Below are 477 nucleotides of genomic sequence, written 5' to 3' on the forward strand. Positions count from 1 at the left end.
ATATCTTACACATATGTTCTACAGGTTGAACACCGAACCCCTAATCTGGATATCTGAAATTTTCTGAGCACTTACATGGCACTCAAAGGAAATGCTTGTTGCTGCATTTCAGATTTTGGATTAGGGATGCTCAATTTCGGATTAGAGATGTGAAGTACAATGCAAATATTCCACAATCCAAAAACACTTCTGATCCCAAGCATTTTGGATAAGGGTACTGAACCTATATTATCTCCATTTTCCAGATGGGTCAAGTAAGGCAGAGAAACGCCCATGATCACACACAGTAACAGATGCAATTCAAACCTAGACAGCCTAGGGCTTCACAGCATATTCATTTAAGCATTATATTATTTGACAGAAATAATTGGATGAGCTCACCAACTCCCTGGAAACCAAATCATGATGAAAACTTCCTAGTAAATGGAACATTAACATTAGCAATACCAAGTATGCTTGTGTGTTTTTTTTGTGGGG

The 477-nt window shown here is 37.9% G+C and overlaps 1 protein-coding gene across 1 annotated transcript in view; it reads right to left on the bottom strand.

Moving 5' to 3' along the window:
- The window catches only part of NASP (nuclear autoantigenic sperm protein (histone-binding)), a 25,287-nt gene that overhangs the window by 2,738 nt on the left and 22,072 nt on the right, over positions 1-477 (bottom strand). The window lies entirely within an intron of this gene.

This window comes from Propithecus coquereli, unplaced genomic scaffold (assembly GCF_000956105.1).
Source record: "Propithecus coquereli isolate 6110/MARCELLA unplaced genomic scaffold, Pcoq_1.0 Scaffold299, whole genome shotgun sequence".
Lineage (NCBI taxonomy): Eukaryota > Metazoa > Chordata > Mammalia > Primates > Indriidae > Propithecus > Propithecus coquereli.